Source organism: Macaca nemestrina, chromosome 4, assembly GCF_043159975.1.
Source record: "Macaca nemestrina isolate mMacNem1 chromosome 4, mMacNem.hap1, whole genome shotgun sequence".
NCBI classification, from domain to species: Eukaryota; Metazoa; Chordata; class Mammalia; order Primates; family Cercopithecidae; genus Macaca; species Macaca nemestrina.
Window position 1 is genome coordinate 33,279,079 of NC_092128.1, and position 24,644 is coordinate 33,303,722.

Genomic DNA, 24,644 nt, shown 5'->3' on the forward strand with positions numbered 1-24,644 from the left:
ATTTAAGGAAGAAAGCAGAGTGCCATTTCAACATCTCCTGGGACTGGAAGATTACATTTAAAGTGAACTCCAGGAGCAATAGAAAATTTCCATATTATTGGACATACTTTTTTTTTTCAGCTTGAATTGAGGGTGAAATAAGACAAAGTAAAATAAAATCTGTTTAAAAAATACGTATTTTACAAAGTGCAAGTAGGAAATAACAATTTGTTAGATTTATTGTCATGTTGTTCTCTTATATATAAATGATTATTTGTGAATATACTAGTTTTAAATTTCTGTAGTTTTAAACTTCCCTCCAAATAATTCCACTTTTATAGCATCTTTAAATAATTACTAAATATTTAACTTACTGAGAATATAAATATAAACATAACCATTACTTAGCATCAACTCTTGTGAACAGATAATTGTTCTCTTTACTTTTGTAAAGAGAAATGATAGATCTATTCTTATATAGTTAATGATTTAATGATATTCAAATTTTAATATTTTTCTTCAAGAAAGTAATACACCTTTAGTCACAATTTTGTGAACAACATAATGTGGATTCAACAAGTATACATTTGTATTGATATCCTTTCAACAAATAACACTTAGGGTGAGTTAAAGGAATGAAAGAGGTAAGACTAATACTTTATGGATACTTTATTCTTTGTTTTAATCAGTGTGATAATAGTAGTATTTATTTTACTAAGGAAGAAAAATATCCTCACAAAGGATAGAACACACCAATGCATGTACTAGTCATTAATATATAGTACTTCCTACCAGTGCACTTAAAATATTATTAATATTAAATAGTACATATTATCACATAAACGGATAACATGACAAGAACTTAGTTCATTAATAATCATCTACTGATTTGAACACTTTATCTTTTAAATTGAAATGACAACATCAGCTAGCTTTTGATGTCATTGACAGAAACATAAAATGAATATCTATAAATATATGATTGTTCCACCTGACAAATTTCAAATGTTCAAAATTTTTGCAAAGCATGTTATGTAATATCTTTCCTTAACCCATTGTAATATTATCTTCTGTAACTGCATGTTTGGGATAGCACAGGCCTTTTACTTCCGAAACGCTCTTATGCAGTCTGTTGAGAGATCCTTTGTCATTGATCTCACTTCACAATCTTCATCATACAACGTTGACTGGAAATGACATTTCTTTTTGTGTGTGCGTGCTTTCACTTTTTTGCTCATTTTGCTTACATGGCATTCTGATGGGCTGAGATTCAAAAATTCGAAATTGTTCAGACATTTACCTACCTTAATATATGGACAGAAAAAACATGCTACAACATATCTTTTACCCATACAAGTGTCTCTTTGGCTTTGAGATTGGTGAGAGGTATAATGGTAAGTGGTAAGTTTTAAAAAACAAAAATGTTTAAGAAAGAAAAAAGGATATGGAAGAAAAATAGTATAATGTAAAATATATATTTGTTTTACTATATATTATATAATTTGTTATATGTGATAGATGTATAGATCATGTATATGCTCTACTAATAGCATATTATGTCCTACATTACATACCAAAAACATATTTGTTAATTTTAATGTTAACAATAGTAAACATTATGTTATGTATGTCACAATAGTAAACAAAAAGTCATTATAAGATGTGTGAAGAAGAAAGACATCACCATAAAACATAAATATTTGGATTAAAAAGTCTGTTTAGTAGCTCATCTTACTTTTCCTCACAGAACTATATTATTTGGAGGAGATTCTGTTCACACAATTCTTACCTCAAATATATATATAGAATTGTACTTACCTTCAGAAGAGCTAAAGGATTAGAGTAATAATATATGATTATACTAATCTTAATATTTAGTGAAATGTTAACATACATTATTGATCATATTCTTCACTACAAGCAAATTGGCAGTTTTAGTGTTTTTAAATATAATGCAAATTGAGTTTAAAAAATAGAAGGCTTGAAGGAAAAACATACACTTTCCTGCCATAGCATCCGATTTAATCTTAGGACCCATGAGAATTTAGGTGATTATTCTGTAATTATTTTGCATCTTGTATTAGATCATTTGTGCTCCTATAACAAAATACTATAAACTAAATAGCTTACCCACATAGAGGTAGGAAAGAATACACATGGGATACAGGAGATCCCTTAGGATGTGTCTTAGTATTACCATGCTTTGTAATTAAGGTCAAGATAAAAACTGCGGGGTGGGAGACCAAGATGGCTGACTAGAAGCAGTGGCAATCAGAGGCTCCCTTTGAAAAGAACCATAATTAGTATGTGAATCCTGCACTGGCAACCAAGGTATTCAGGTTCTCTCATCAGAACTGACTAGGCAGCTGGCGTGATCCAGGGAGAGGGAAGAAGAGCAGTGTGGTGCTGCGGCCCACCTGAGAGCCATGGGGATGGGGATTAGGGGAGTCCGCTAGGGAATCAAGTGAAGGGCCAAGTGAATAGGGCCTTAAGCGAACCCCCAGCAACTGCAGTAGCCCTAAAAAAGAGGGACCTGACCATTGAAAGAAAAACAAACAGAAAGCAACAATAGCATCAACAACAAAACAAGTTCCCACAAAAACCCCATCCAAGGGTCAGCAGCCTCAAAGATCAAAACTAGACAAACTCATGAAGATGAGAAAGAATCAACATAAAAATGCTGAAAATCCAAAAGGCCAGAGTGCCTTTTCTCCTCCAAATGATCGCAACACCTCTCCAGGAAGTGTGCAGAACTGGACGGAGGATAAGATGGATGAACTGACAGAAGTAGGTTTCAGAAGGTGGGTAGTAAAAAAACTCTTCTGAGCTAAGGAAGCATGTTCTAATAATATGCAAAGAAGCTGAGAACCTTGATAAAAGGTTAGAGGAGCTGCTAACTATAATAACTAGTTTAAAGAGGAATATAAATGACCTGATGGAGCTGAAAAAAACAGCATGAGAACCTCAAGAAGCAACACAAGTATCAATAACTGATTCAACCAAGCAGAAGAAAGGATATCAGAGTTTAAGACCACCTTGCTGAAATAAGACATACAGACAAGATTAGAGAAAAAAGAATGAAAAGGGATGAACAAAGCCTCTGAGAAATATGGGACTACATAAAACAACTGAATCTGATTGATTGGAGTACTTGAAGGAGACAGGGAGAATAGAAACAAGCTGGAAAACACACTTCAGGATATTATCCAGGAGAACTTCCCCAATTTAGCAAGACAGGCCAACATGCAAATTCAGGAAATACACAGAACACCACTAAGATACTCCATGAAAAGATCAACCCCAAGACACAAAAACATTAGGTTCTTCAAGGTTGAAATGAAGGAAAAAACTGTTAAGAGCAGCCAGAGATAAAGGCCAGGTCACCTACAAAGGAAAGCCCATTAGACTAACAATGAACCTCTCAGCAGAAACTCTATAAGCCAGAAGAGATTGGGGGCCAATATTCAACATTCTTAAAGAAAACAATTTTTAACCCAAAATTTTATATCCAGCCAAAATAAACTTTATAAGCAAAGGAGAAATAAAATCCTTTCGCAACAAGCAAATACTGGGGAATTTCATTACCACCAGGCCTGCCTTGAAAGAGCTCCTGAAGGAATCACTAGATATGGAAAGGAAAAAGTAGTACTAGCCATTGCAAAAACACACCAAAATATGAAGACCAATGACACTATGAAAAAACTGCCTCACCTAGTGATGCAAAATCAGCTAGTATCATGATGACAGGATCAAATTCACACATAACAATACTAACTTTAAATGTAAATGGGCTAAATGCCCAAATTAAGATGCAGACTGGCAAATTGGATATTCACGACCCATCAGTGTGCTGTATTCAGGGGACGCATTTCATTTGAAAAGGCACATATAAGCTCAAAATAAAGGGATGGAGGAAAATTTACGACGCAAATGGAAAGTAAAAACAAAACAAAACGAAAAACAAAAACAAAACAAAAAAACAGGATTGCAATCCTAGTCTCTGACAAAACAGACTTCAAACCAACAAAGATCAAAACAGACAAAGAAGGATATCATGACATAATGGTAAAGGATCAATTCAACAAGAAAAACTAACTATCTTAATTATGTATGCACCCAATACAGGAGCACCCAGATTCATAAAACAAGTTCTTAGAGACCTACAAAGAGACTTAGACTCCCACACAATAATAGTGGGACACTTTAACACCCCACTGCCAGTATTAGACGGATCAACAAGACAGAAAATTAACAAGGATATTCAGGACTTCAACTCAGCTGTGGATCAAGTGGACCTAATAGACATCTACAGAACTCTCCACCTCAAATCAACAGAATATACCTTCTTCTCAGTGCCACATGGCACTTATACTAAAATTGACAATATAATTGGAAGTAAAACACTCCTCTGCAAATGCGAAAGAACTGAAATCATAACAGTCTTTCAGACCACAGTGCAATCAAATTTAAAATCAGGATTAAGAAACTCACCCAAAACCACACAATTACATGGAAATTGAACAACCTGCTCCTGAATGACTCCTGGGTAAATAACGAAACCAAGGCAGAATCAAGAAGTTCTTTGAAACCAATGAGAACAAAGAGACAACACACCAGAATCTCTTGGGCACAGCTAAAGCCGTGTTAAGAGGGAAAATTTTAACACTAAAATAACACTAAATGCTCATCTCAGAAAGCTAGAAATATCTCAAATTGACCCCCTAATATCACAATTAAAAGCTATAGAAGTAAGAGCAAACTAATCCGAAAGCTAGCAGAAGACAAGAAATAACTAAGATCAGATCAAAATTGAAGGAGATATAGACACATAAAACCCTCCAAAGAAATCAATGAATCCAGGAGCTGTTTTTTTTTTTTTTTTTTTTTTTTTTTTGGAAAAAATTAACAAAGACACTAGATAGATTAATAAAGAAGAAAAGAGAGAAGAATCAAATAGATACAATAAAAAATAATAAAGGGATATCACCACGCACCCCACAGAAATTCAAACTATCATCAGAGACTACTATAAACACCTCCATTAAAATAAACAAGAAAATCTAGAAGAAATGGATACATCCATGGACACGTACACCCTCTCAAGACTAAACCAGGAAGAAGTCAAATCCCTGAATAGACCAATAACAAGTTCTGAAATTGAGGCAGTAATTAATAGCCTACCAACCAAAAACAAAAAACAAAAAATCAAAAAAAAAAAACCCAGGACCAGATGGATTCACGGCCAAGTTCTACCAGAGGCACAGAGAGGAACTGATACCATACTTTTTGAAGCTATTCCAAACCATTGAAAAGGAGGGACTCCTCCCTAACTCATTTTATGAAGCCAGCATTATCCTGATACCAAAAACTGGCAGATATACAACAACAAAAAAAGAATACCCCGATGAACATTGATGCAAAAATTCTTAATAAAATATTGGCAAAACAAATCCAGCAGTACATCAAAAAAAATATCCACCACTATCAAGTCAGCTTCAACCCTGGGATGCAAGACTGGTTCAACATACGCAAATCAGTAAACGTACTTCATCACATAAAGAGAACCAAAGACAAAAACCATATGATTATCACAAAAGATGCAGAAAAGACCTTTGATAGAATTCAACATCCATTCATGTTAAAAACTCTTAATAAGCAAGGTATTGATGGAACATATCTCAAAATAATAAGCTGTTTATGACAACCACAGCCAATATTATATTGAACATAGTATTAGAACTTCTGGCCATAGCAACCAGGCAAGAGAAAGAAATCAGGGTATTCAAATAGGAAGAGAGAAAGTCAAATTGTCTCTGTTTGTGGTGACATGATTCTATCCTTAGAAAACCCCCTCATCTCAGCCCAAAAACTTCTTAAGCTGATAGGCAACTTCAACAAAGTCTCAGGATACAAAATCAATGTGCAAAAGTTACAAGCATTTCTTTACACCAACAATAGACAAGCAGAGAGTCAAATCATGAAGTAACTCTCATTCACAATTGCTACAAAGAGAATAAAATATCTAGGAATACAGCTAACAAGGGATGTGAAGGACTTCTTCAAGGAGAACTGTAAACTACTGCTCAAGGAAATAAGAGAGGACAAAACAAATGAAAAATATCCTATCCACATGGATAGGAAGAATCAATATTGTGAAAATGGCCATAATGCCCAAAGTAATTTATAGATTCAATGACATTCCTGTCAAACTACCATTGAAATTCTTCACAGAATTTCACAGAATTAGAATTCACAGAATTAGAAAAAGCTACTTTAATTTTCATATGGAATCAATGACCTCATATAGCCAAGACAATCCTAAGCTGAAAGAACAAAGCTGGAGGCATCACACTACTTAACTTCAAACTATACTACAAGGCTACAGTAACCAAAACAGCATGGAACTGAAACTGGACTGCTTCCTTATACCTTATACAAAAATTAACTCAAGATGGATTAAGGACTTAAATGTAAAACCCAAAACCATACAAATCCTAGATGAAAACCTAGGCAATACCCTTCGGGATATAGTATTGGGCAAAGACTTTATGACAAAAACGCCAAAAGCAATTGCAACAAAAATCAAAATTGACAAATGGTACCTAATTAAACTCAAGAGCTTATGCAAAAGAAACTATCATAAAAAGAAGCTATCATCCGAGTGAACAGGTAGCCTACAGAATGGGAGAAAATTTTTGCAGTCTACCCATCTGACAAAGGTCTAATACACAGAATTTGCAAGGAACTTAAACAAATTTTTACAAGAAAAAACAACCCCAAATAAAAGTGGGAAAAGGATATGAACAGACACTTCTCAAAATAAGACATTTACACAGCCAACAAACTTACAAGAAAAAGCTCAATATCACAGTTCATTAGAGAAATGTAAATTAAAACCACAATGAAATACCATCTCATGCCAGTCAGAATGGCAATTATTAAAAAGTCAAGAAACAATAGATGCTGGCGAAGCTGTGGAGAAATAGGAATGCTTTTACACCGTTGGTGGGAACGTAAATTAGTTCAACCATTGTGGAAGACAGTATGGCAATTCCTCAAGGATTCAGAACAAGAAATACCATTTGACCCAGCAATCCCATTACTAGGTATATACCCAAAGGAATACAAATTATTCGACTATAAAGACACATGCAGCCAGGCACGGTGGCTCATGCCTGTAATCTCAGCAATTTGGGAGGCAGAGGTGGGTAGAACACCAGAGGTCAGGAGTTCGAGACTAGCCTGACCAACATAGAGACACCCGATCTCTACCAAAAATACAAAATTAGATTGGCGTGGTGGCACCTGCCTGCAATCCCAGCTACTAGGGGGGCTGAGGCAGGAGAATCTCTTGAACCCGAGAGGTGAAAGTTGTGATGAGCTGAGATCACACCTTTCCACTCCAGCCTGGGCAACAAGAGCAAAAGTCCATCTGAAAAAAAAAAAAAAAAAAGACACATGCACACATGTTTATTGCAGCACTATTCACAACTACAAAGACATGGAATCACCCCCAGTGCCCATCAGTGATAGACTGGATAAAGAAAATGTGGTACATACACACCATGAAATACTATGCAGCCATAAAAAGGAAGGAGATCATGTCTTTTGTGGGGAAATGGATGAAGCTGGGATCCATCACCCGCAACAAACTAACACAGGAACAGAAAACCAAACACTGCATGTTCTTACTCATAAGTGGGAGTTGGACAATGAGAAGACATGGTCACAGGGAGGGGAAAGACACACATCAGGGCCTGTTGCGGGGTAGGGGGCAAGGGGAGGGAAATTAGAAGATTGATCAATAGGTTCAGCAAACCATCTGGCACACGTATACCTATGTGGCAAATTTTCACCTTCTGCACATGGATCCCAGAATTTAAAGTAGAATTAAAATGAATAAATAAATAAATAATAAGTAAAAAAACTACAGCAACCCAATCCAGTCAGAACTATCAAAGATTCAGACCCTTCAGAATGAAGGTTTGGGTCACCCTACCAGGTAAAGTGCAATCGCCAGCTGAGAAGCTTGTTGAAGACAAAGGGAGTATACAAAGGAAAGCGAGCCATTCTAGAAATAAGGACCTTAATTATAATAAGTATTTCTTCCCTATTTTGTTTTAAATACCTGTGTGTGTATGTATATCTACATACACATATATATGTGTATATTAATAAAATACATTTGTTTCCTTTCTTCTCTTATTCCTTTATCATGTAGCATAAGATGTATTGATTTTATATCAATATGTAAGTGTTGTTAATTGTATATAATAGTATTTAAGTTATTTGATATCAGGAGAGAGTAAACATCAGTCAGGAGTTTACTTCCTTTCCTGGGGAAGGGGATTAGTGCATCTGGGGTTGTACAGAGCATTGTCATCTCACGTTAGGTGGAATTACGACCTTAATATTGTCTTTATTCGGAGATTAGGTATGGTTTAAGATGATATGTATGGGTGTCAAGTTGACAAGATTGAACTTTTGATGGTTAATTTTATGTATCATCTTGACTGTTATTAAGGGATACTCAGACGATGGTTAAGCATTGTATGTGGATGTATCTGTAATGTTGTTTCCAGAAGAGATTAGCCTTTGAATTAGAAGACTGAGTAAACAAGATCCCCCTTCACCAATGTGGGACAACATTCAATCCACTGAAGACCTGGATAGGACAAAAAGGTGAAGGAAAGGCAAACTCTCCCTGTTTCAGCTGGGACATCGATCTTCTTCTGTGATTAGAAATTGGAGCTGTGTGTGTCAGGTCTTTAGACCTTCTTTTTGACTCAGCAGCCCTTCCCCATCCCCACAGGTTTTCAGGCCTTTGGCCTTAGACTGAATTATGCTATTGGCTTTCCTGCTGTCTTGTATGCAGATGGCATATCATGGAACTTCTTGGTCACAATAATTTTGTGAGCCAATTCCTATAATATATCTATCCCCTCATATATATTTTTATTTGCTATATATCTTAACATCTCTTTCTATATATCTAGCAATTTAAAAATATCTATCTATCTTTTAACCATCTCTCTATCTTTTTATCAATCCATTCTATTGGTACTGTATCTCTAGAGAACCCTGACTAACAGAGAGACATAAACATTCAGACCATAGTATATTTGTTCTCTAATTTCTTTTCCTTTGTCCCCCAAGCCCCATAGCTCTCTGAATACAGTAGTTGTCACAGTCAGTAAGTCAATAAAGCCTTTAATAATAATGACATTTTTGTAGTTATTTGATTTATTGAATTCTTATACCTACTATGTTGCAGAACAGTGTGATATTATATAGTATAATTATGTAAGATAATTCTGAGAATGCATGTAGCATTTTAAATGAATGGTATGTATTACATTATAATGGAATCATGTGATGAATATAGCTTTATAGATAAAATTATTTATCTTTAAGCTACAACATTGCAAAATATACAACGTATATATATTTATAGGTAAACATTTAGAAGTTCTAAATTTTATTTTAAAATTATTTACACGCTCAGAAAAGCATGAATGTTTTGAAATTTATTGCCAGTCACTATAAGAATTTATCACAAATAGATGAGTGTTCACCTTTCCATTAGGCAGTTATGATTTCAAGGGCTGGAGTAACTATGAGGAAAATCACATCCAACTGATCCCAGGAATATAGAAACAAGCACATTACAGAGAGCTGAACTTCATTACAACTTACATAATGCTCAAAGATAACATTTCTCTTACATATTGCTTATGGCCAAAATAATATAATAATCACATGAGTGGAAATCAAAAACAAAAGTTTCCTCTTATCATGACTCAAAAATCACAGTTATTTTCTTTGTTATCCTAGAGTCTTTTCCAAATGGTAATATAACTTTTCTTAAACTATGATTATTATTTATATAACTATAAGATGAACTTATGATAAATTTTATACTTTGCTTGTTCACATATTATACATTTGATATTTTTAAATATCCATTCAACACTCTGTAAACTTTACTGGATACCTACTATGTTCCATAAATCGTTGTAAATGAGGTAGTCACAGATTAATAAGTTATGTTTTTCGGTCTAGAAGTATCTACCCACAGGGAATAGGACACTTGATATGTGAAAACATGCACATTTATAATAACAAAGCCTATATTGTAATATGTATATTGCAAAGATGTTAAAAACTAGAGAATGATCAACTCTGCCACAATATTTATAATTAAATAACTTTAAAGAATTATGCTTACGTTATTGAACACAAATAATAAATAAGCAAATAGCTTCTCTTCCTTTCAAAAAACAAATTGGACATATTAAACATTAAAGTAAGTATTTAAGAAGTGGGTGGCTTAAAACAAAGTTTGGGGTTGTTATGGGCTACATATTTGTGTCCCACCTAAAATCACATGTTGAAACCCTACTCCCCAATATGATGGTATCAGTAGGTTGGCCTTTGGAAGCTAATTAGATTTAGATCAGATCATAAGGGTGGGATTAGTGTCTTATAAGAAGAGAAAGCAAATAGAGCTTTCTCACTTCGTCTCTCTCTCTCTCTCTCTCTCGCTCGCTCTTGCTCTTACTCTTTCTTTTCCTCTTTGCCATGTGAGGATATATCTGCAAAGCCAGGAAGAGGGTTCTTACCAGGAACCACACTGGCCACCACCTTGATTTTGACCTTCACAGTCTGCAGCACCATGAGAAAGAAATCTCTATTTTTTTAAGCCTCTCAGTTTCTGGTACTGTGTTATAACATCCGGAACCGACTAAGATCGGGGTTTAATAATGCAATACATTTGGGATGAATGTTTAACAATAGGTATTCATGTCCACAATGTGTAGTGCAATGCTGAGTATTCTTGAATCAAGAGGGTTAATTAAGATCTGCATACTGGTCACATACTGATCCAAGCCAGAGATAGTGGGAGAGACAGTCTGTTCAAGCGACTGATCAGAAAGGAGTAGCAAGAGTTAAAGTGTCACAGATCTGTGTCATGGGCTCCCCTTTGTTCCTTGGAAAAGAAAATTCCTATTCTTGTGTGCCTAGAAGCTGAGCTAGAAGACACTGATGAGGGCAGCTCCAATGTCTGGCTGTCAAGGAAGCTGACAGGCATAAATGGGCTAGGTTCCCAACCATTCTCAACCCTGATGCAGAATTCCTGTCAAGCCAGAGAACAGGAGCAAGATACATTGACAGATATCATCAACCAGAAGGTTCAAACAATCCCCACAGGGCATAGTCTATCTGTCACAGCTCTTTAAGGGAAAGCAAAGATGGCACCAGCATGTGCAGCAAATCTATTCCACTTTACTTAAGAGGTGCCCGCATGGGCAAACAGGTGCCAAGAGATCTCTGAATTTATCCCAGCCAGAATCAGTATCCATCTGATTTTCTTCCCCAAACTAACATATTTTATCTAAATGGTATTATATCAAAATCTCATTACCTGTAATGACATAAATTTAATATGTAAGAAATAGAAGGATTTTACTTTTTCAAGTCCAAGTTAAACTTAGTTTACATTTCAAACCATATAAAACATTTAAAATGTGGGAGAATAGACAATATTTGCTTTGTTACCAAAAATATGACTTTTTATTTTTGTATTCTCTGAGTTTCACTTAAATAATGGGTTATAGAAAACAGCTTCAAGGAAAGGTTGATAAATGCCGATAACATGTTGGTATTTATTCTTTTGTATTCTAACTGGATTAAAGATTTATCCTTCCTTTCACTATCTTTCAGTACAGAACAATTTTTCTTTTTTTAGGTAAAAACGAAGTACTTAAAGTTAGCAATGCAACAGATTTCATTATTTTTAAAAGAGAACAATAATTTCCTCCTACACTGTATTCTGAATCTGCATTTCTTGTATATTGAATGAAATCTGTAAGCCTTAAATACTTTAGATAAAAGACTATGACCCATTGTGATAATTCCACCAGCATATATTTAAAAGACAATTACAAAAAGTAAATATTAGAATAACTGTATTTTAGTTACCATTTATTTGTATCTTGATTTTCTTAAAATCTGATTGGCTTAATTGCAGGATAATATTCTCTTCAGATAACATTGTTCAACTTCTCTTTGTGCATGGAGAAATAAATAACCTAACACCAAAGAATAGAATGATTTCATTTTCTTTTATAGGTATTCTTTTGTTTTTTTAATCCAATAGAATGCACACATACACACACACACACGACACACACACACAAACATGTATATATGCATGTATATATAAATGCATCCCCCAACACACAAAATAATAGAAGGAAAGAAGATGTATTTAGAATGAATAGAAAAGGGTAAGTTTTAATAGTTTCCTATTTCATGATGTTGAATAGGTTTAAAATAAAGTAAATACAATACCCTAGTCATTAGCTTTGATAAATGTGATACAGTACACCACATTTTGAACTTTCAATTGGTAATTTATTTACTACTAAATACAATAGGTGTCAATTTAAACTCCACATCATTTAACTTATTAAAATAATGTTGGATATCTCTTCAGAACACCATTCCTCATCCTTTGCAATTTTCATATTCTTTTTTTTTTTCTAGCAGGAAAAAGAAGTGGGAAAAAATTATTGGCAATAGTGTTTCACTGGTGGAAGGGAAAGAATATCACTTGCTTACAAGAAATAGGATATAATTTGAGAGTTTCTGCTTTTCACATCGTTTTCAGTTATTCAATGTAGTTATTGATGGTCTCAGTGTATAAGAAATTTGAAAGATAAAACTTATACATGTGCATTTAAACAGATCTCAATTTTATCCACGTTTATATCTAATAATTTTACATCTATAACCATACCTATACATCCATTGTTACATGTATTTATATACAATCTTCTGTAAGTCTTAACTCCCATTTTCTTTTATTATATACTGACAGATGTAAAATTAAACTGGTTGATAACATATTTTCCACTACCAAATTCTGATCTAGTCATTTTATATGAACTATTCAGATAGAAGAAAGGACTGAAGATAAATAACATGATCTGACTTAAATAAGAGCCTATGCCACTTAACAATGGCCTAGGAACAGTAACTTCTTAACAAACAGATTTTTTTTTTCATAATTTTGCATGCTTTTTATTATGATGTGAAAAGGATGATTTCTGTAAAAATTGAGGTGCTTTTTCTATGTCAATATATATAAAGGAAAATTAGGTGGTAATAGAGTGGTTTCCTATGGTACAGCAGGTATTGGCATACAGACTCTGTTTCTCCAACCACTGAGATTAAGTTTCATACATCATACTTTTACTCCCCTAATACCTAAACACTTCAGTGTGGAAGAAAAAAAAAGTAAAACGTTCTATTCATAACAATAGTACACTTAGAAAAAAGCAAAATATATATATATATACTATTGATATAATATTGTAGAATTCACTTTCCATATTCAGATTTTTACCAATAGTTTCAAGAATATACTTTAGAGCTATTTTCCTCCAGGCACAAATAAAATTCAGGATTGCACATTGCCTCAACTTATCATGATCCTTTAGTTCATCTCAATCTGAAATGTCTCTTTTACTCTTCCTTGATCTGAAGGGAACAGAAAAATTACTTTGCAAAATGTCACTAAGTTGTGATTTTTCTAATGTTGTAATATGATTAAAGCTATGTATTTTGGGAGAGGAAAGCATATAAGTCATGTTATTTTTTTCCCAATGCATCATACCAGGAGGGACATGATTGTAGGTTTATCTGATTACTTAGTTAAATTAACTTTGGTTGGTTACAATGGTGTTCACCAGTTTTCTTTATAATTAGTAATTAAATTACTATTTTCCTATTTTCTTACTTGTAATTAAACATATTTTATAGTATGTTAATACCCTGTCTTCAATAGATTTTTTTACCCAAGTGTTTATTGTATTTTAACAGATTTTGTAACTATCATTTATTTTTTTGAGACTGGGCCTTGCTCTGTTGTCCAGGCTGGAGTGTTACCAGTGGAGGGTCTTGACAAGTTATTCAAGTTGTTGGCATTTTGAACAAAGAATTGGACAAAATGCACAAACAAAGCAACAAAAGAATGAAGCAACAAAAGCACAGATTTATTGAAATGACAGTACCCACCACAGAGTGAGAGCGGGCTAGAGCAAGTGGCTCAAGGGTGCTGGTTACAGAATTATCTGGGGTTTAAATACCCTCCAGAGCTTTCCCATTGCTTACTTGGTTACAGTCTATACAAATGAAGGAGTGGCCCACAACCAGTCTGATTTGTTGCAGAAGGTGGTCAATCAGAGGCTGAAGTGAAGTTACAAAGTTACACCCTATGCACATGAAGACTGGTTGCAGGAGGAGACCAAACAGAGGTACTTTTCATTTTTCATCCGTGAGGCAGTGGAAAAGGGTGTTGTGAGGTGGGGTTGCAAAGGGTGCAGCCTCTGATCCTTTTGTTACTTGGGTGTGAAGAGGTGGCGTTTTCCTTTTGACTCAGTTCTAGGAAGTCAGCACAAATTGGCCTTAAGTTCCCTGCCTCCAGCCCCTGTTCTCTGCCTCAAGAGTACAGTGGCACAATCATGGCTCACTGCAGGGCCTTAACTCTTAGACTTAAACATCTTCCTGTCTTGGCCTCCAAAAGTGCTGAGATTTTAGGCATGTGCCGTTGCACTGGAGTATATTTTAATTGGCATCTTGCTGACAAAATTTTCCCTTCTTTATTTTTTTCGCTCATTTATTTGTGACAGCATGAGCTCATAGATTCTTATTTTATTCACTGAGTTATAATTTATTATTATAATTATTTATTTTAATGCTCAAAATATCCTAATTTTGGCCAGCAGGAGTCTGACTAAGCCAATTCTTAGTCCTTCTTGTGATGTAAATATCATTCTTTGAGCACTTCCTTATTTTCTGATATGACAAGCTATTCCAGGTTTATCTTGTGTTCCTTGTCCTAACCTTGGCACCAGTCACTTTTCCAAGAAGGCTTTCCTTACAATAAAGAATGATATTTTGAAACCAAGCTCCTGGTGCAAGATGTGGTTATGGTTTTTGCTTGATCATTGTTTCTAGACAAACTCAAAATTCACAGTAGGGAATTGAAAACAAGAAACACGTATAGAGTAATTTCTGTAACTATTTTTTATTTTTGGTATCTATGATAAAATCCAAAATACATCTAATTCGAATCCACTGATACCTCCAATTACAATCCATGGCACATGGAACACAAGGTACACTCCTGGTTTTCGATATATGTATAAAACTATCTTTGTAAATGGTAAAAAAAATTAGCTTTATTATCTACCATGTGTTTATATAGCTGCTTAACCCCAGAATACACATAAAGGGTTTTGGAATTCATAACAAATATGATTGTGAAAAACATGCCTATTAGAGTTAATGCTTACTTACGAATTTTCTTTGGCATAACGTTTCAGTACATTAACATACATATCTCCATTGTATAATTTTATATTTTAAAATTATCTCTGTATAACCTACAGCCGTATCTAGTTATAAAATATTTTGTTTACCCAAGAAAATGCCTGCATTTCGTCTTAGTCAAACATCTCAGATGTGACCATATTAAAACATTTTCTTCACCATAGATTAATTTTACCTATTCTAAAAATCCATCTGAGTGAAAACATATGTTCTATTTTGTTTCCAGCTACTTCAGACAATATAAAACCTTTTAGAATCACCCATTTTATTTCATGCTCCAGTGGTTTGCTCATTTTTATTACTGAGTAATATTCCAGTGGATGAATACAGCATAATTAGCTATCCATTTTCCTGTGGATAGATAAGTTTATAGTATTAAGTTTGTAAATATTATAATATTATAGGTATAGGTGTTACAATTTTTATGATAAGTCTTTGTGATCTTTATTTCTTTTGGATAAAAATTTAGGAGAGTACTTGCTGAGTAATATGTTAGTTATATGCTTACTTTCATTAGAAGTCTCTCAGCAGCAAAATAGGGAAGTTTCAGTTGTGTCACATATTCACCAATTTTTGATGTCAGTCATTTTCATAATCACCATTCTAGTGTATGTGTAGTGATACCTCATTCTGGTTCTAATTTGCATTTTCATGGTTTAATTTATGTTTATGTGATTATTGTTTTTTCTTACTGTGAAAGGAACATAGAATTTTGGGGTCTGCAACTGGGTCATGCAAACCTGCCTCCCTTTTTGGCTTCTAAATAAGATGGCTACAGATGAAAAGCTACATGCCACTCCCGTATTTTGCCCTTAAGGAAATTCCTAGTGAGCTCCAAGATCTTTACCCTAAGGTGTTTCTGTTAAAATTTCACCATAGCAATGTAAATTGGTAGCTTCTCATTACAGGTGCAGTCACCCCCTGCCCACAAGACACAAATGCATATCTGACTGTTCCCCTGCCCCATTTTGTCTATGTTATCTTATGTACAAATGCAGATTCCTTGCATTTTTCCTCTGCTTCATTTGTCTATGTCATCTTCTGTTAAAAAAAATAAAATAAAATGCGGATTCACCAAGCCACACAAAGGCATGAATAGCTATTTTTCCCTAACCCCTCTTAGAAGAAAAATTGTGTAGTTGTCAATATCCTGCCCTTTCCCCTTTGAATTTGAGGATGAATTTGGAGCCCTCAAAATCATCTTCGGGGAAAGGAATAGATCTATCTCCCAGAGCTTTGGCAAATAAACCTACTAAAATGATTGAGACTTGTCATTTTTCTCAATTGACATTATTTTCGGCAGTATATAGTCTTTTGATCATTTCCATGTTAGATTTTTTTGGCATTTCATTATTGAATTGAAAAGGATTGATTTTGTGTATCAGAAAAGGTCTTTGTTAGATATACCTTTATAATGTTATTCTCTTAGTCTATACACCATTATTTTTGTAATAGTGTATTTTGAGGGTATTATACTTCATATTTATAAAGTTTAGCTTACCAATTTTGTCTTTTATAGATATTTCAAGGATCTTTGGTTGTCCCTACTTAGTGACTTATTTTCATATATTTTCTTCTATAGAAGCTTTATATAAAGCTAACCTTTACCTTACGGCCACAATTCACCTCAAACTAATTTTTATATATGATATGAGGTAGGGGTAGTGATTCATCTATTTTTCTTCTTGCCCCAATTTGATATTCAAATTTTCCAGCATCATTGGTTAAGATACTTTCATTTCCCCATTGAATTTCCCTGGCACTTTCTTTTTTAAGTGAAATTACCATATAAGTATGGATCTATTTCTGTTCTATCTCTATTTGTTTATTTTATTGTGAACATACTTTCTTGATTACTGTAATTTTACTGTATACTAGTTGTCCAGCTTTGTTGTTTTTCAAGGCTATTTTATATCCATTGCATTTCTATAGAAATTTTAGAGTCGCTTTGTCCATATCTCTAAAAAAGCATCCTGGAATTGTGATTTGGATTATATTGAATCTACAGATCATGTTGGAAAAAATGAACATTTAAATAATGTTGAATATTTTAATGACAATTACATATATATTTTTTGAATTCTAGTTTCTCTCAGGAATACTTTCATCTTTTTTTATGTAAATGATTTCAGTTTTCAATGGTGACATTTTGAATTTATTTTTTAAAGACTATTTCTAAGTTTTTAACGATAGTTTTACGATTTTTAAAAAATGTAATTAATGTTAGAATAGAAATAATGTAATTGAAGTTTGGCCTCATATTGTGTGCCTTGCCAATCTCACTTATTAATTCCAGATGATCTTTGTATGTTTCTTTCTTTCTTTCTTTCTTTTTTTTTTTTTTTTTTTTTTTTGAGACAGGGTCTTGCTCTGTCTCCCAGGCTGGAGTGCAGTGGTGCAGTGGTGTGATCTCGGCTCACTGCAAGCTCCGCCTCCCGGGTTCACGCCATTCTCCTGCCTCACCCTCCTGATTAGCTGGGGCTACAGGTGCCTGCCACCACGCCCGGCTAATTTTTTGTATTTTTAGTAGAGACGGGGTTTCACCGTGTTAGCCAGGATGGGGTCTCGATCTCCTGACCTTGTGATCCGCCCACCTTGGCCTCCCAAAGTGCTGGGGATTACAGGCGTGAGCCACTGCTCCTGGCTAATCTTTGCATGTTTCTTAAGGTTTTTTGTTTGTTTGTTTGTTTGTTTGTTTGTTTTGAGACAGTCTCGCTGTGTCACCCAGGCTGGGGTGCAGTGGTGTGATCTCGGTTCACTGCAAGCTCCTCCTGCCGGGTTCACGCGATTCTCCTGCCTCAGCCTCCCAAGTAGTTGGGACTACTTGGGAGGAAATTTCTAATGAGCTCCAAGATCTTTACCTTAAGGTGAGCCATCGCACCCGGCCCTGTTTCTTAAGGTTTTCTATGATTGTTGGCCTCATTTGCTCAATTGTTAAGTGGGAGCTAAATGATGAGAACACATGGACAAAGAGAGGGGAACAACACACACACGGGCCTACGAGAGGGTGGAAGGTGGGAGGAGGGAGAGAATCAGGAAAAATAACTAGTGGATACTGCACTTAATACCTGGGTGATAAAATAATCTGTACAACAGATCCCCATGAGACAAGTTTACCTATGTAACAAACCTGTAATTGCACCCCTGAAACTAAAATAAAAGTTACGGCTGGTTGGCTGGGCGCGGTGGCTCATGCCTGTAATCCCAGAACTTTGGGAGGCCGAGGTGGGCGGATCACGAGGTCAGGAGATCAAGACCATCCTGGCTAACACGGTGAAACCCCATCTCTACTAAAAATACAAAAAATTAGTCAGGCATGGTGGAGGGCGCCTGTAGTCCCAGCTGCTGGGGAGGCTGAGGCAGGAGAATGGCATGAACCCGGGAGGTGGAGTTTGCAGTGGGCCGAGATTGCACTACTGCACTCCAGCCTGGGGGACAGAGCGAGACTCCGTTTCGAAAAAGAAGAAAAAGAAAAAGAAATGGCCGGGCGCGGTGGCTCACGCCTGCAATCCCACACTCTGGGAGGCCGAGGTGGGTGGATCACTTGAGGTCAGGAATTCCAGACCAGCCTGGCCAACATGGTGAAACCCTGTCTGTACTAAAAATACAAAAATTAGCTGGGCGTGGTGGCAGGCTGCTGTAATCCCAGCTTCTCTGGAGGCTAAGGTAGAGAATTGCCTGAACCCTGGAGGCAGAGGTTGCAGTGAGTCAAGACCGCACCACTGCACTCCAGCCTGGATGACAGAGCAACACTCCGTCTCAAAATAATAAATAAATAAATAAATAAATAAATAAATAAATAAATAAATAAAGTTAAAAAAATTTCTAATGAATCAATTTTGTCATCAATCTTACTTATTAATTTTAGAGGATTCTTGTATGTTTCTTCAGATTTTCTAACTAAATCATGTTATCTATGAATCTATGGATAGATAGAGTTTTGCCACTTTCTTTCCAACAGTAATTTTTATTTTCTTGCCTTTACTCCACTAGTTAGGCCATCAGTCAAATGTTATAAAGAACTCGTGAGAGAATATATCTTTTTGTTTGCTCCTGATCTTAGGGGAAGAATATGATATTGGTTGTAGGTTTATCGATGCCCATTTTCAGATTGAGGGATTTTCCTTCCAATGTTAATTGGATAACATGTTTTTAAAACACGAATATCTCTTTAATTTTGTTCTTTCTGAATTTACTAAAATATGTATATGTCTTTTATCTTGGTATTCTGTTAAATTATACTGACCAGATTTCAACCTTTACATCAATATGACTTAATATTCAGGAATATTTTTGTAACAGCATAAAAATGTGATTTCGTGAGGGACGTAGGATTGTACATTTTTCTTTCTTTCTTTTTTTTTTTTTTTTTTTTTGGAGTCGGAGTCTCGCTCTGTCTTCCAGCCTGGAGTGCAGTGGCCAGATCTCAGCTCACTGCAAGCGCTGCCTCCCAGGTTTACGCCATTCTCCTGCCTCAGCCTACCGAGTAGCTGGGACTACAGGCGCCGGCCACCTCGCCCAGCTAGTTTTTTGTATTTTTTAGTGGAGACGGGTTTCACCGTGTTAGCCAGGATGGTCTCGATCTCCTGAACTCATGATCCACCCGTCTCGGCCTCCCAAAGTGCTGGGATTACCGTGTACATTTTTCTTGAAGTTCCATTGCCATATTTGAATCAGGGTGAAATCATTCTCATCATAGAAGACAGCGATTGTTCACTTTTACTCTATACATGGGAGTTTATGTAGAACTGCTGTTGTTTCATCATTAAATATTTGACAAAATTTACTAAAGAAACTTGGAGTTTTCTTTGCAGAAATAATTTGATGGTGAATTAAATTGAGTGAACACATATACAGCTATGCAGATTTTCTATTTTATCTCTATGCAGTTTAACAAATTCTGTTATTTAAACAATTTTTTCATGTTTTCCTAGTTGTCAAATCGCTGGCATAAAGCTTTCATAATACTTCGTTATTATCTGTTATAGCATCTAGAATGATATGCCCTTTTTTATTCCTGACATTGCTAATTTCTATTTTCTCTTTCTTTTTAAATTTCTTTTCACTAAGATTTTATCAAGTGTATTAATCTTTTCAGAGCACCAAAGTTTGACTTTATTTCGTTTTAAATATTGACTGATTTATAATTTAAAATTGTGTAGTGATAAGAAGACAAAGTATGTAATTTTGATTTTTTGAAAGGAACGTCACATATCATTTTATGGCCTCAGAAATTGTATAATCAGGATACGATTACGTTAAAACTTAATCAGTTTTCTTTCTATTTTTTTTTTAATTACTGAAAGATGAGCTTAAAATTCCAATAATGGTTGTGGGCTTTTCTAATTATCTATTTAATTCTGTTAATTGTTGTGTCATATGTTTTGCAGTTGTGGTATTTGATGCATAGTGAAATTCTGAATGTTATGTCTTCCTCATGAACAGACAATTTTATCACTATGACATGTCCTTCTTTAACTCTCAAGTCTTTTATCTGATATTTATGGCCATACCAGCTTCCTAATTATTACTTTTTATTCACACTTTGACTCTCAATGTATGTGCCTCGACATCTAAACATGTAATTATTACATAGTTTGTGGTGTGAGTAATTGATTTTCATCCATTATTAAAATGTTTGCTTTTAAATTAGGCAATTTACTCTTTTTACATGTAGTTAATTGTTAATATGATTACACTTATGTATGCCATTATAAAATGTATTTTTATTTATCAAATCTCTTTTGTTGATGTTTTTGTAGTTTTCTTTGTCTCACACTTCCTGCATCCTTTACGGAGGATATTTTAGGGTTTTGTTGTTTGTTTGTTTGTTTGTTTACATAACAATTACATTTCTCCATTGCCTTTATTGTTATACTTCACCATTTTTAGTGACTCCCCAGGATTAAAATATGCATCCTTAAGTTATAACTGTCTACTTAGAGTTAACATTCACAATTTTATATGAATTTTATAAGCATGAAACTATATAGTTTTATTTAGCATTATTGGTGTTTTCTTCTATAGATTATAACGACCCATGTTAAAAACGCTATAATATCTAGTAACTTATAATATTCTGTGATTTCATTCTTTCCTATAGATAAACATTTTTATCTTCAGTGATTTTCTTTGAGGTTGACAAACTTCCTCTAGTATTTATTGTATGAGAGGTCTGCTGGCCAAGTATCCTATTTGTTTTGGATTGTTTAGAATTGGGTTTCTTTTGTATTCAATTTTGAAGGACTTCCCCCTGCTCCACTACAAAAATATGTAGTATATCATACTACATATTTGTGTCATATATATTACTATTAAAATATATAGAATTCATTTTATCATACAACAGGACTTTTCAGATATAATTTCACTGACTTCTAATCAGCCTTGCTTTGGTGTGAAAGTCAGATATTCATATGTTTGCTCCATTGTATGTTATATGTGATTTTTCTCTGGCTGTTTCTGACATTTCTGTTAATATTTATGTTGCAGTGGTTTAATTACACAATGTGTTCAGCTGTTGGTTTCTTTGACTACATCCTTCTTGATTATTATTTTGTTATGATTTTAGTATCTGTATGTTTAGAGTTTTTATCAAATTTGGGATATTTATAGCCATTATTTTTTCAACAATGTTCTCCATTCTTTCTGCCTTTTCTTATTCTTGAAGTGGAATTACATATGTGGTATACTTTTTGTTACATCCCACAGGTCACTGTTTAAAATTTTTATTCTTCAGATTGGCTGATTTCCATTCAGACACCTCCACATTTTACTGACATTTACTTCTTTCGTTTATAATCTGTGTTTTAAATATACGTGTTTTATGTTAAATGTTGTCATTTTTTGTCCTAGAATTTCTGTTGGATTGTTTTATATAGATTCAGTTTGCCTGCTGAGAATCACAATCTGTTTATTCTTTAGGAAAAATTGATTTTGAGATCTTGAATGCCTTTATAATAACTTCTTTAAGGTCTTTCCCTAATTCAACATCAAAGATAATAGATAATTTGAGTTTCCTTTCTATTAACTGTTTATTTTCTTTTGGAAAATATGATTGGTCATATTTTCCTGTTTTATCTATAGTCTGAAGTGTTTTTTTTTTTTTTTTTTTTTGTATATTGGATGATATATACTCCACATCTGTGACTTTATCCTTTCTTAAGTTGTTCCCTTCCATTTCTAAGCACTATGGAAACTCCAATCCTGAGACCCTCAAAGTTCATATGTTGAAATCTCCAATGTGATGTTATTAGAAGGTGAGGGCTTTGGGATGTAATTATGTAATGAGGATGTAACACTCAAGAGTGGGATTAGTGCCCTTATTAAACAGAAAACAAAAGCTAGCTCTTCTTTCCTGGCTTTTGTTCTCTTTTGCCCTTTTCTTCTCCCTCTTCCTCTTCTCCATGTGAGGATATAATTCAAAGACAGCCATGTTCAAATTAGGAACTGGGCCCTCACCAGGCAAGAGATCTGTGCACAGTTTAGTCTTTGACTCTTCAGCTTCTAGAACTATTAGAAAGAAATTATTGTTTAAGCCATGTAATATATAGTATTCTGTTATAGCAGCCTGAACTGAAAAAGGGAGTGGGTTATAGAATTAAATATAAAATCTACAACTGTAAAGATTCTAGAAAAAAACCAGAAAGTTATCTTTAACTTGACACAGACAAAGTTGGTTTTTTTTTTTTTTTTTTTTTTTTTTGTATAGGACAAAAAAAAAGCACTAACCATAAAAATTGATAAATTAGTCATCATCAAACTTAAGACATTCCATTCTAGGCCGGGCGCGGTGGCTCAAGCCTGTAATCCCAGCACTTTGGGAGGCCGAGATGGGCGGATCACGAGGTCAGGAGATCGAAACCATCCTGGCTAACACGGTGAAACCCCGTCTCTATTAAGAAATACAAAAAACTAGCCGGGCGAGGTGGCGGGCGCCTGTAGTCCCAGCTACTCGGGAGGCTGAGGCCGGAGAATGGCGTGAACCCGGGAGGCGGAGCTTGCAGTGAGCTGAGATCCGGCCACTGCACTCCAGCCTGGGCGACAGAGCGAGACTCCATCTCAAAAAAAAAAAAAAAAAAAAAAAAGACATTCCATTCTTCAAAAGACATTTTTAAGAAAATAAATTGATAAGCCACAGAATGAAGGAGTAGCTATAACACATACATGAGAAAAATTTTATGGATTGTGTAAATAACTCCTACAACAACCCAATAAAAGTGTTAAGAGACTTGAACACCCACTTTACAAAAGAAGATATATGAATGGCAAATAAGCAAAGAAAAATTGTCAGGAGTATCACAACACAGTGATTAAGTAGCTAACATTATAAAGACTGATAACAACAAATGTAGGTCAACAGATTTGGAACAATTATTACTTTCAAACATGTTAATGGAAGTCCATACCAGTCCAGTTACATAGAAGGGGTTGTTTGATGGTTCCTAATAAAGTGAAACATATTTCTACCCTATGATTTAACAATTCTTTTTCAAGGTATTTTTGTGTGAGAAATGTACATATATGTTAAGAATGTTGTATTAGTTTGTTCTCACATTGCTATAAAGAAATGCCCAAGACTGAGTAATTTATGAAGAAAAGATGTTTAACTGGCTCACGATTCCACAGGCTGTACAGGAAGCATAAAAACTTCTTCTCAGCTTCTGGAGAGGCTTCAGGAAACTTAAAATCTTGGCAGGAGGTAAAAGGGAAGCGGGCACATTTTACGTGGCCAGAGCAGGACCAAGAGAGAGGTGGGAGGTGCTACAGGCTTTAAAAAAAAATCAGATCTTGTGATAACTCACTCACTCCCTATCACAAGAATAGCACTGAGGGGATGGTGCTAACCCATTCATGAGAATCCCACTCCCATGATCATCTCCCACCAGGTCCGACCTCCAACACTGGGTATTACAATTTGATGTGAGATTTGGTTGGGGATAAGATACAAACCATAAAAATGTGCCCCTGGCCTTTCCCAAATCTCATGTCCTTCTCAATTTGCAAAATTCAATCATGCTTTCCCAACAGTCCCCCTGAGTCTTCACTCATTCCAGCATTAACTCAAAAGTCCACAGTCCAAGTCTCATCAGAGACAAGGCTAGTCCCTTCTGCCTATGAGCCTATAAAATAAAAAACAATTTAGTTACTTCCAAAATACAATGGAGCTACAGGCACTGGGTAGATACTCCTGTTCCAAAAGGGAGAAATTGGCCAAAAGAAAAGCACTCCAGGCCCCATACAAGTCTGAAACCCAACAGGGCATT

At 34.9% G+C, this 24,644-nt stretch overlaps 1 long non-coding RNA gene across 1 annotated transcript in view; it reads right to left on the reverse strand.

Moving 5' to 3' along the window:
- Nucleotides 1-24,644, reverse strand: part of LOC105474873 (uncharacterized) — a 75,632-nt gene that overhangs the window by 14,107 nt on the left and 36,881 nt on the right. The gene's annotated exons all lie outside the window — the stretch shown is intronic.